Source organism: Lactuca saligna, chromosome 1 (genome assembly GCF_052625555.1).
Source record: "Lactuca saligna cultivar CGN05327 chromosome 1, ASM5262555v1, whole genome shotgun sequence".
Lineage (NCBI taxonomy): Eukaryota > Viridiplantae > Streptophyta > Magnoliopsida > Asterales > Asteraceae > Lactuca > Lactuca saligna.
This window is the reverse complement of record NC_136417.1, coordinates 26,767,884-26,780,936: the sequence shown is the minus strand read 5'-3', so window position 1 is coordinate 26,780,936 and position 13,053 is coordinate 26,767,884. Positions and strand designations below refer to the sequence as shown.

At 35.8% G+C, this 13,053-nt stretch overlaps 1 pseudogene across 1 annotated transcript; it reads left to right on the top strand.

Annotated features, from left to right (window-relative positions):
• The first annotated feature begins 5,673 nt into the window (after window positions 1–5,673).
• On the top strand, window positions 5,674–10,741 carry LOC145004018 (receptor-like protein 1; annotated as a pseudogene). Its single transcript, XR_013662238.1, has 6 exons — window positions 5,674–6,228; window positions 6,726–6,884; window positions 7,330–7,404; window positions 7,522–7,886; window positions 8,131–8,277; window positions 8,427–10,741. The product of XR_013662238.1 is annotated as a receptor-like protein 1 (transcript).
• The last annotated feature ends 2,312 nt before the right edge of the window (window positions 10,742–13,053 follow it).

Genomic DNA, 13,053 nt, shown 5'->3' with positions numbered 1-13,053 from the left:
ATTTGATTAAATGGTAATTATCTACTATTTTGTTAAGGATATTCACCCAAAATCAATAAAAAAAAAAACGGATTTTATTAATTAAAATTGTTTTGGTAATTATCCCACAGCAAAAAAGGCAAGAAAATCACAAAAACAGGCTGCCAGATCCATGGACTCACCGAGTCAGGGATTGGACTCGCCGAGTCAGTAAGGCAGAGGGCAAAAAACTTCGTTTTTCATGCAAAAATCGATCAATCAAGCATCAAATTCACTAACAAACAACCCTAGGCTCTGATACCACTGATGAGTTTCTAGCAACACATCATTCATATGGTGTACATGCAAACCCTAATAGCTTTTGGATCTAGTTTATCTAATGAACATGCAAATGATAATCCAAAGTCGTAAACCCTAGATCTAATAAACTATAACTGAAATTAGGGTTTAGACCTTACCTTTGATTGTTATATAGCAATAACAATCAATCCTTGGCTTCGGAAAGCTTAGTGCCTCAAGCGTTGCACCTCTAATGGAGTCACAAACAACACTAAGCAACTTGGATGAAGAGGGAGGATAGATGAGGCACCAAAAATGGCTGGAAACCCTAATCTAAGTGTTAGCCACGTTTTTGGTGCCCAAGGGTTCCTTATATACTTCGGCTATTTGGGTTATCAACCAAGGAAACCCTAATTTGACTGCTTAAACCCTAAGCATCCCATGGACCCTTTCTGGAACATGCCTTGTACGATTTCTAATGGGCTTCCCCATAAAATTCGTCCAACCTATTATTCCAAGGTGATCCGTAGCCCAATTGCAATTATCTTATAATTACAATTCCAGTTCCCTAAGTTTAATTAATCTCTTTTAGCTAAAAAATTAATTCTTAATTAATTCTTGACTAATATTAGTTAAACAATATGATTTCTCCTTTAATATATTATTTTCATAACATATTAATAAATCATAATTAAACCTTTCTCTCCTTAATTCATCCTACATATTTCTATGGTGAAGGCAACTCAAAAGGACCATGCTCATAATCGGGTCAAGTACATACCAAAATAGTTATGGACTTAGACACTAATCCAACACGACTGACTCGATGAGTAGTGCTGTTTGAGGAAAACCCTAAATCTGAGGGTTTGTACCCTATTTAAACGCCTTATTGCAGCCTCCATTGCTCCTTATGCTCCCAAAACACCTCTTATCGAAACCCTATCCGCTTTGAGTGATCTATGGCCATTTTTGGTGCTTTTGGGTGGTTGTGAGGCTTGAAAGGAAGGGAGAAGCTTGGGAATTCGAGTTGGGTCTTGTAGATCCAGAGATCTTATTCCATCTTCAGCTCAACCAAGGTAATTACCCCCTGTTTTGGTCTTCCTTTTTGGTTGTTCGTCTTTAGGGCTTAGATTTTGGGTGCATTTAGGGCTTTCTAAGCCATTTTTGAATTTATAAAGTGATTCACTAGGTTCTACTTCCAGATCTGAGTCATTGGAGGGGTCTCATGGCATAAAGTTGCCAACTCTATGGCCATGAGACCCCCATTCACATTGTAGAGCACCTTTTATGGAGTTTTGAGCCAAAAACCCTATGCATGTGCATCAATTTTGGAACTTTACGTATAAAAGGGACATTAGGAGGCCAGATATATAGTTTTGATGCATTAAGACCCATTTAAATCGGCTGTATAGTAATGGTCAAGGATGGACTCGTCGAGTTGCTCTTGGGACTCGGCGAGTCGAGTTGTTCGGTTTGATGACTTGAGGATTGTCGTGTAGGGATTGAGGGGTCGATGAGAGACGACCTTCACGATGAGGACAGACCAGACACTACACAACATCGAGGTCAGTTACTTTCCAGTAGCGGTGGGTCTACAGTCACAATATCGGCCCAACAGTAGGAGTTGTATGTTAGATGATTGTCTTTGTGATATTCATCTAGATTTGCTACTACCTGATATGTTATATGCTGGCATGATATGTTATATGTGATAGTGGTAGTAGGGGGAGAATAGTCCCCAAATTCGGTTGTTAGGACTGAAGGGTAGGTCGGACACCCTAGATATGTCTGACAATATGTTATGATATGTTTATATGATGGCATGATATGCTATATGTGATAGTGGTAGTAGGAGGGGAATAGTCCCCAAGTTCGGTTGTTCGGACCGAAGGGTAGTTCGGACACCCCAGATATGTCTGATAGTATGTTTATGTTATGATATATGTGATCGTAGCAGTAGGAGTGGAATAGTCCCCAAGGTTCGGTTGTTAGGACCGATGGGTAGGTCAGCACCCCAGAACGACTTGACACGGGTAGGTCAGCACCCTAGAACGGCTTGACACGGGTAGGTCAGCACCCCAGAATGGCGTGACATGGGTAGGTCAGCACCCCATAATGGCTTGACACGGGTAGGCCGGGCACCCCAGAATTGCTCGGCAGTATGTAGGCTATATGATTGTATGGTATGTGGTATGATGGGGGAACTCACTAAGCTTTGTGCTTACAGTTTCAGTTTTGGTTTCAGGTACCTCTTCGTCTAAGGGGAAGGAGCTGGCAGGGTAACAGCGCATCACACACGCACATATGATTCCGCTTAGAGTTTTTTGGGATTGTACTCTGATATTTTATTACTTTCATATGATATGGTCTTTAAGACATGAAACTACGGTTATATGTATTGATGTGATTTTGGAAATGCCTTGACAAGTTATTTTATAAACCTCTAAACTTAAAATGAAATTTTTGGCCTTGATTTTTGGGATGTTACAGTACTGCTATATGTGATGCATATAAACTGAGTGGGTCAGGATGGAAAACATGGTGAAGCATATTTTCAACCCTATAATATTTTAATGATAAATAACCATATATAATAATCATGCCAAACAACCGTTACCAGACAATATAGATAATTAAACAAACATAGATATTTATATGATTATCTACCCGTACATACCCCGTCTAACTGATTCTCACAAATCCTAATTCAACGATCATCAAGAAGAATCACCTTACCCGACGAATCATTTGAGCAACTGATTAACTGAAAGATCTTGTATGCTCAATAGTCATATTAAAATGATATTGCTAATTAACATATGATCCTAAGGGTCACACTAACAACTTGATATAATTAATTATTTATTAAAAACTGCTTTTAATAAATATTCAATAAACTCTTAGAATTAATTGGAAAATATTATTTCATGGAAATAATAATTTTTCAACGACAAGTAACACATTATTTCATATGGTATGAATTAACATGTTATGCACAATATTTTGGACTAGATAAATCATTTTGTGTTTTACCAAAAGGGTAAAGTTTATAATTTATAAACTAGTTGTAAGATTTATAAAAATGTTGACTATCTTTTACTCCTCAAAACCGTAGCTAGTCTATGGAGAGGTAGAATGACGTTTTCATTTGTTTAATACAAATAAATGAAGGTTAGAGTGCATGCATGGATATAATAATGATCTAGAGACACGTTTGCTTCAAGTGCTTAGACCTAATGGTTAATATCTTCACTTTATTCATAAAGACATGGGACTTGCATTTGGTTCTTCACTCTTAGATGCAACTGTCAAAAAAGTACTATATTTATCTCTCTCTCTCTCTCTCTCTCTCCCTCTCTCTCACATACACACACACACACTCTCTCTCTCTCTCTCTCTTATTCTCTTACAAAGCTTGAAGAGTTTAGTTACTTGCACCTTTCGGTCTCTTGAAGATAAAACTTGGTTTTATCTGCAAGCTTAAGAGTTTTCTTAGAAAAACTAGCACCTTCAAGTCAAGTTGATCAATTATTGATGTCTCAAAGGTTCATACATTCTTCAACAACTTCCTAACCTCCCCTTGAGGATTCAAAGTCTACAAATGTTGTCTTCTTCTTCCTATTTGGTTGTTGTTTTTCTTTCCAAAATTTTCAAGAAGATCCATGGTTGGTTATAAACTAGTTTTATGTTGTTCAAAATATCAAAGTCTTTCGTTGCTAAATCTTGTGTTCTTGAAACAAATTCTGAGTAAAAATCCAAAATTTTGTATCAGATCCATCCTTGCAAGTTTGGTTAGATTTTATGATTTTTAGAAATCTTAGTTTTTGGAAAATATGGATAACTTGTTTTTGTAAGAAAATGAGTTCGTACATATTTTCTATGACAACTTTATCACTGTTATTTTATGTGACAAAAGTTTTGTAACATCTCCCTCTGACACATATCACAATATTGTCGGTACTAGCATCAGTAGCGATGGTGTTGAATCTTGAATTTCGTGATTTTAAAGTATCGAGTATTATCCAAAGTGTTTAAATTCGGTATTTTTTTTTAGTACGGTACTGATACAAGACAAGAATTGATACTAAATACTCTTCCATACAAAACATCAAAATAGTAAAAAAAAAAAAAGTATTCAAATAAAACGTCAAAAAACATTAAACAATGTATTCGAACAAAACGTCAAAATTATTAAAATATTTTCTAAATTATGAAAAACAAAGATAAATCAATAAATTAAATACCAAGAAACAATAAAAATAATAAGATTATAAGAAAACCTAATCTATATTATATATTAAAAGGACCCATATTAAAATAAAAGAAAAAAACATAATAATTATAATTTGACGAAAATAAAATGATATTTTCATAATTACTTAATAGTTATATAGGTAAAAAGTAACTTATTGTTTAATGATTATATATTTAAGAAAGAAGAAAATGTAAACATTAGAAGATTATTTATATTTAGGGGATGTGATAGGGAAAAAAGAGTGTTTATTATTTCCTTCGCAATAAGTAAAGTTTTTGGAAAAAAAATCCTTAAAAACCAGTTTAGTGTAGTAGGACTAATCTAAATAAACTGATTTTAATAAGCATCTTCCCCTTTGTTTATTAATTGTTGCTTATTTTCATCACAAATAAACTAATAAACAATAAACTATAAATTAATAAGTTATAAACTAATGTATCCAAACATCCCTTGAGAGAGCGGATATAAATAAATAGACCCGAAATAAAAGATAGAAACTTATAAATATCTCTATTAATCAACAAAAATCTGAAAGAGGTTCGGTGAGTGATGTTTTGTATGCCTCATTATAGGGAAAATACCGGCAATAGCCAAAAAATATGGGGTAATTTCAAAATTTGGACATGAAAATGGATATTTTGGGGTATAGACATGTATTCTGCGAAGCTCCGCAGAATCTATTGTAGCTCCGTGGAATGACAAAATTGTATTAAATCAACGTATATAAAAAAAACTCAAGATACATTCTGCGGAGCTACAGTAGATTTCGCGGAGCTCCGCGGAGGTAGCCCCGAGGAATGGATCTTGAGGGTTTTTATTTTTTTATTTTTTATTTTTATTTTCTGGTTCGATTCTTCGGGGTTTATATTTATTCACTAACTAATTATTTTTCAAGAAAAGATTATGATAGTATGATAATCTTTTTTTTGAAAATAATTAGTTGGGTAATTAATATAAACTCCAAAGAATCGATGCGAAAAAAAAAAAAATCTATTCCTCGGAGCTACCTCCGCGGAGCTCTACGGAATCTACTGTAGCTCTGCGGAATGGATCTTGAGTTTTTTTTTTTTTTTTTTAATTTATTTAATTACGATTTTGTCATTCCATGGAGCTCCGAGGTAGCTCCGCGGAATGCATGTCGGAAATATCTACCTCCCCTATTTTTTTTTTTTTTTTTTTTTTTTGCTATTACCGATATTTTCCCCTCATTATATATCTCTAGTCTAACCAAATATATAGTGCCTTTATGTTAAGCATTATTTGTCTGTCTCTTAAAAGACGTCATAAGAGTACCACAACAACTAATATGGAGTATTTGCCTTGGAGTAACTGGTGGTTGTTTATTATGCTTGCTATTCTGATGTTCCGACGATCAACGCAAGGAGGTTGCATAGATGTGGAGAGAAGGGCATTACTGGACATCAAGTTCTCCCTTATCAACTTATATGATTCAAAAAGAGAAGATATTCTCTCCACTTGGATTGAATATGGCAGTGGCAGCGATTGTTGCGATTGGGAAAGAGTCAAGTGCAACACAACCACAGGCCATGTCACGGAGCTTTCTTTGTTCTATTTGAATGGCTTTTCGTACGAAGATGAACGTTACATGGATGAAAAGGTTTGGCCATTGAATGTTTCCCTCTTTCTTCATTTTGAAGAGCTAACAAGTCTCGATTTGTCAAGTAATCATCTTGATGGCGGAATCATGAAAACAGGTCCGTAATTGTTGAGTATTATTTTGAAATTAGTACTACGTGTTTGACCAAAACATTCTTGTAAATTTGTATTCATGAAAACACCATCCACCTAATTTTGGTACTAAAAGCTGCTTTATGGTTACGTGAGTGGTTGGGTATTATTTAGTTGACAAAGAAAAGCCATGGACTTATATGTAGGATTTCGGTGGGATGTATATATTGTCACTAAGAATTTGGGGCTCCGAATGGATTTATGACCCGACCCGGTTTGAACTGTTTATAGAGCCTCCTTGACCTATAGCTATAGTTGCTAGGGTTTTTTTCAGTTATAATTATTCGTAGCTAGTGTTTCCCATGTATGACTTGAAACACATAAATGTTGAAAGAACAACATATATTCTTTGTGTTGATTTCTGCTTTTTTCTTCGAGTGCTTACTTAATTAACAGTGTAAAAGTTACTTTTTAAATGTTGAAAGAACAAGATACCCGTGTTTAAACTTTTTGTAATTTGCAGAACTTGAAAGGCTCTCGAGTTTGAAGATGTTAGAAATACTAGACCTCAGTTGGAATTCTGATATTAACAGTGACATCCTTCCATCATTGAGTGGACTCACTTCACTCATAAGTTTAGATCTTGGCAGGACTAGCATGAACGGATGTTTTCCTGCTAATGGCAAGTTTTCTGTGTTTTCATTCTCTTTCAACTTCCTTGCATTTAGTTAGGTGGTTTATATGTTTAATTAGTCCTATATATTATGACAGCATCATTATGGGCTTATGGCACAAGATAGATGGTTAATGGCACATTATAATTGTATCATGACATTATCATAACACAGCATGATAAAGGATGGCACTATGCGAATACAGTTGACTATGGTTTGTGCGATATAAGGCTATGTGGTGATGATGATTATGACTAATGCAAATTTGCATCAAACTAGCTTCAAAATGTACATATTAAAATAGCTTTCACGAGACTTGATCATTTAACATAACAAGGAGATTGGTCCTCTCATAATCCCTTCACCTTCACAACATGCATTTTGCTAAAATGTACATCTGAAATTAGCATGCATATATACAATACATGATCTATTTTTTTCCCTTTTTGACAGAATTATCACATCTGACTAACTTAAAAGAGCTAGATTTAAGTGATAGCGGGGTCAACGGCACACCAAATATCCAAGGTAAAGGAAGATTAATTAGCTTCACCTTAACCATTCTAATCAATCCTAATTAAGTTCTCCAATAACTACAAACTTTATAAAACCATGGTTTCTCTAAGAATACCATTTTGTTTACAGCTTGTAAAAGCTTATCGAGATTGAAAAGGCTGGAGAGTCTAGCTCTTTCAGAAAACACTCTCAACAAGAGCATCATATCATGCCTAAGTGCCCTCCCATCCCTCAAGATTCTTAATCTTTCATATTCTTCTTCATTGGGAGGCCCCTTTCCTGTCAAAGGCATGTTTATCTTAAAATACTCATCATTAAAGACACTACAATACTAGAATTCATCTTGCTTATCATTTATCAGTTTCCATATTTTGCTAATCGTTTTGTCGAATTGTTTGACACATCTCTTCATATAACAGAAATTCATAATCTGTCTGATATGAAAGTCCTCCTTTTAAGAGGTAATGGTTTCAGTGGGACACTACAAATGGAAGGTGCATGCGCTTTTTCTTCGATCATTCCCATTTACACATTATTATATATTGGTATATAAGTTAAGATAAATTGTCAAGTACCTACCAAATACCAACTCATCAAAAAGATGAAAGACTAAACATGTGGGCTTGTGGCAAGAGCTTGTCCAGCTTCAATTATAAAAGTACATGACTTGTAACAAGTTCTTTTTCGTGGTTTTCGTTTAGTAACCTACATATGTATCCCTCTCTTGTTGTCATCCAGCTTTTGCATCTTCCCACCATCTGGAGGTCTTAGATTTGAGTCACAACAAGTTTGTTGGGAGTATCCCATCAACAATACATGCATTATCTTTCCTGAGAGTTGTCTCATTTGCTTATAATCAACTCAACGGCTCACTACTAGACCATGGTAAGTTATCTTAACCATACCAGACCATGGTTCACGCCTTTTCTAACATTAAATTTCACGTGGTTAATCTTTCTAATGCCATATGACCATGCAAGTGCAATTCATTGTAATTATTACAGGGTGAACTACATTTTTTTTCTCTTTGGCAGGGTTGTGTGAGTTGAATAACCTCCATGAGATGGATCTTAGTCACAACATGCTCGATGGAATTCTGCCTCAGTGTTTCAACAATCTATCCAGTCTTAAGTTGTTGGATATCTCTTCAAATCGATTCACAGGGAAGCTTGTGCCATCACTCATTGCTAATCTCACATCTCTCGTGTACATTGATTTTAGTCATAACACATTTGAAGGTTCATTCTCATTCAGCTCGTTATCCAATCATTCAAAGCTTGAGGTAGTTGGATTTAGAAGTGACAGTGACAAATTTGAGGTTGAAACAGAAGAGCCTATCGGTTGGATTCCATTGTTCCAATTGGAAGTTCTTGAGCTATCTAATTGCAATATAAATAGGCATAAAGGACGTGTTGTTCCTGGGTTTTTACTTCACCAGCACAAGTTGCATGTAGTAGACGTGTCTGATAACTCTTTGAAGGGTCAGTTTCCAGATTGGTTGATAAAAAATAATACGAATCTGAATGTTCTTAATCTAAGGAACAACTCTTTTGGCAGTATGCTGCTGTATAGAAATGCTAATATGCAAGGGTTGGATATTTCTGGAAATCACATGATAGGTATTATTCCTGAGGATATACACAAAATCTTTCCGAACTTATATTATTTAAATTTGTCGAGGAATGCTTTAAGTGGTGCTATCCCATCTTCGGTTGGTGATCTGAGCATATTAGGGGTACTGGATTTATCTCATAACGAGTTATCAGGAGAAGTACCAAAGGGATTGTTTACAAACCTCTCTCAGTTGAGGGTATTAAAACTATCAAATAACAGCTTTCATGGTCAGGTACTCTCAGGAAACTTAAGCTTGGGTAACATGGAAAGGGTTCACTTAGATAACAACCGTTTCACAGGGAAATTTGGACTTAGGAGTAAGGAAAAATTGCTTGAACTTCTGACTGTTCTAGATATTAGCAATAACTTTTTTGAAGGTATGATCCCTGTTTGGATAAGCAACATGAGTAGGCTGTCTCAACTTGTGATGAGAAATAATACATTTGAAGGCCAGTTTCCTTGTGGAGCAGCTCCATTCTCATTTCTTGATATTTCACATAATTCTTTTAATGGACCCATCCCATCCTGCTTAAATTTGCAACATATGGAGCATCTTCATTTGGGTTCCAACAGATTCACAGGATCAATGCCCGATTACTTTCGTAATTTGACTAACGTTTTGACTTTGGACATAGGCGACAACAACTTGTCAGGGAGGATTCCTAAATTTCTTGGCGAACTAACCAATTTAAGGATTCTTCTTTTGAGAAAAAACAACTTTAGTGGCTCTATTCCAAAGCAGTTGTGCCGATTAAGTAATGTGAGTTTAATAGATTTATCCGACAACTCCCTTTCTAGTTCAATACCAAGTTGCCTACAAAATATTACAGGCCCAAGTGACCTTGCTTTTATGAAACAAAGTGTTAGGGTATACCCTAGTCACATGTTGTATAATTATAGGAGTGTTCTAGATAAAACATTTTATACAGAGGACCACAATCATATGTTTGAAATACAAGATGAAGTTCAGTTTACTACAAAAAGCCTCTCTCTCCCATACAAGGGTGATGCCCTTGATATCATGTCGGGATTGGATCTATCGTGTAACAAACTAACAGGTGAAATTCCAGAAGAATTGGGGTTGTTAACACAGATTCGTGCTTTGAACCTGTCACACAATCAACTGACTGGACCAATTCCAGTGAGCTTCTCAAATCTTGCAAAGATAGAGAGCTTGGACCTTTCTTCAAATGGTTTAACTGGCAGAGTTCCATCAGAACTGATTAAGCTTACTTCATTATCTGTTTTCAATGTTTCTCAAAACAATCTATCAGGAAGACTCCCAGAAATGAAATCACAGTTTGGTACCTTCACAGAGGCAAGCTATGAAGGGAATCCACTTCTTTGTGGACCACCACTTGTGAAGAAATGCACAACTACTAATTCACAGGTGACCAATCAATCAGATGAAGAAGAAGACAATGAGAAATGGTATGACATCGATATGTCATGCTTCTATGGAAGTTCTAGTTCAACATGTGTTGTGTTCTTATTGGGATTTGCTGGACTTCTTTACACCAATCCTCAATGGCGTAGAAGGTGGCTAGATTGGGTTGAAGATTGTTTGTTAACATGTTATTACCTCCTTTATGATTCAATACACAAGCTCTCTGTACCCTTCCATAAATAGGACCTGCCTGAGAAGTGTGATTGTATACATTCCGTATATATTTATATCTGTCTTTGCTCTATTTTGATATATGAATAATAATGTATAAGAAGATTGTCAGTTTTACTTCCTTTATGATTCAATAAGAAGGGAATATCTGTCCCATTGACCCACACCCGCTCTTTCGGGAGCGGGGACCATATATTGCTTAGTAGTAGTAGCAGCAGCAATCAGGTCTAGAGACAATCGAACTCCCCCATTATCACTCAACATTGCAGAGTCGTTCTAGTCACCTATCATTACTTTACAGCTAATCTGCCTAATCAGGTAGATTTTGAATCTAGTTATTGTATTAAAGACACCTTTCAGTCACTTGCGATGGTTTTCAGGAAATGGACAAAAGTTGTCAATGTTCCTAGACACTACAAGAGATGGACACTATGGTTTAAAGAAATTAAACAGCAGTCCATTTTAATATATTTTCTGTTTTTCTTTTAGGCATTTCTAACTTTTAATCAATTTAAATTTTAATAATTTGAAAATAACAAAATCCCAACACCACCCCATTTCTCCCTTGTCTTTCTTCTTCTTACCATTTCCATCATTTACTCATTGCTGACACTATAGCCACCACCAGCTACCACCAACCCTCCCACCATCTCTCTGCTTACTGTTGCCCATCCCATCCCACCATATCACACCACATTTTGTCTCCCATCGCAGATCCTACTAAAGACTCTCAACTATTACAATGACAATGACCAATTGGTGTCCTAACTCTCGGTTGTTAGTTAGCTAAAAAATTAAATTCAATGATTCTTAAAGAACAACCCTTCCTTCGTATAAGCTCTTTACTATCCGTTTTCTTTTAGGGGGTGTTTGGGTCCCAGTTGGAGAACATCAGTTATTGTTTATAAATCATCAATTTACAATCCTAAGATGCGTTGATGCAAAAACGGATAGTTATTAAAACATCAAGAATCTAGAGATTTACACAAGTACATACTCCAATGGTTGAATCTATAACACATAAGTTATGGTGGCTAATAGTATAAATTATCAATTCCATCATTAAAACTAGACTATGCATAAACATATAACAGATCTAAACCAATGTAAACAAACTATTAATCAACAAAAGCATCAAATTTTATTAATATATCACTTTATTTGTCGTCAATTCGTCATCTATTCCAAATCTACAAATAAGTTATACAAGTTCAATAAAAACGGTTAAGAGAGTTAGATTGTATTTGTTTTTGAGGAGGTAAAGTGTCTTCGGTCTTTTTTCATGTGTGGACCAAAAGTCTTTTTACATGTTTTTCGTATTCGTAAAAAAAATAGACTGTTTATTTTTTAAAATCTGTAGCTACATAAATATTACTAAACCACATTGATTGTGAATACACCCATTAATCATATTGATTCCTAGATGATAGTAAAATATGGTGGGTGTGGGGGTGGTGGTGCTGGTAGAGGTGGTGGTGGTGGTACGACAATGGTAACAGTCACAACGATAGCGATGAGAATGATTATGATGGAAAAATAATATTATATTAAGGTTAGAACTTAGAAAACGTCTTCAAAAATTAAAAACTATTGTTTTGTCTTTTGAAAAAAGGTCAAAAAGACATTTTTCTATCTTTAGTCTTCTGAAAAAACAAACAATATTTTCCTCAAATATCTTTCCGCTCACCGGCAAAAGAGTTCAAGAAGAGTTTTTTTCCAAAAAAAAAAAACAACATCGTAGATTGTAGACCAATAAACCTTCACCTTTGGTGAGAACCCTAGCACCAAGAGCAACGATTCAACATCAAATCGAGAACTTTCTGAATCCGGTTTGCAAATTACCGGTGACACTACTAGAAAACAGAGTAATAGCAACGAACTTTTAGCGACGGAAAAATATGTCGGAAAAAGCAACGGATTTCTGTCAGATGAATTATTAGGATATAGCAACGCTTTTGCGACATAATGAAATTGGTCAGTAATCCGTACCAGTGTACTGACGGTTTACCGACGGAAATCAACAAATTGAAGTTTCGTCGGAAATCTGTTAATAAAATTCTATTTTTTTTTAAAAATACTTGGGGCACTTTCGTAAATATGTTATCTGAACTAAAAATAAGAACACGTGTTGCCCTAGTCTCACTTTCCCTCTTCTCTTTCCCCTATCTGCGATTTCTAGCTCTTCCCAGTATCTCCGATCTGCAACCAACCGGCGACTGCCTTCGCCAATGACATCCCCTCCGCCATCGCCGTCGGAAGCAAAGCCCTCCAGCTCCTCCAAAGTCATCGACGCAACATACTTCTCCGTCCTACTGCCTGTCCGTCCTACAACCCATCAACGACAACCAGCATCGCCTCAGTCTCTTGCCGCCACCATCGTCGAAGTTGTTGCTGTAGCTAGTGGACCTTACCATTGAATCCGATTTCAT